Below are 336 nucleotides of genomic sequence, written 5' to 3' on the forward strand. Positions count from 1 at the left end.
CTACCCGCTGCCGGAACACAAGCTGAAGAAGCTTAAAGAATACATAAAGGAACTAATAGACAAGGAATTCATAGTGCCGTCACAAGCGCCAGTGGCGGCACCCGTCTTCTTCGTTGGAAAGCCAGATGGGTCATTACGATTAGTAATAGACTATAGGCCTCTAAATCAGATTACGATAAAGGATAAATACCCCATCCCTAAAATACAAGATTTAATAAACAGATTAGGCAAAGCAAAGTGGTTCAGCAAGATAGATCTACAAAAGGGGTATTATCAGGTGGAGATCGCAGAAGAAGATCAATGGAAATCCACTTTCAAAACAAGGTACGGAACATA

This window comes from Cystoisospora suis, assembly GCF_002600585.1.
Source record: "Cystoisospora suis strain Wien I chromosome Unknown contig_2917, whole genome shotgun sequence".
NCBI lineage: Eukaryota > Apicomplexa > Conoidasida > Eucoccidiorida > Sarcocystidae > Cystoisospora > Cystoisospora suis.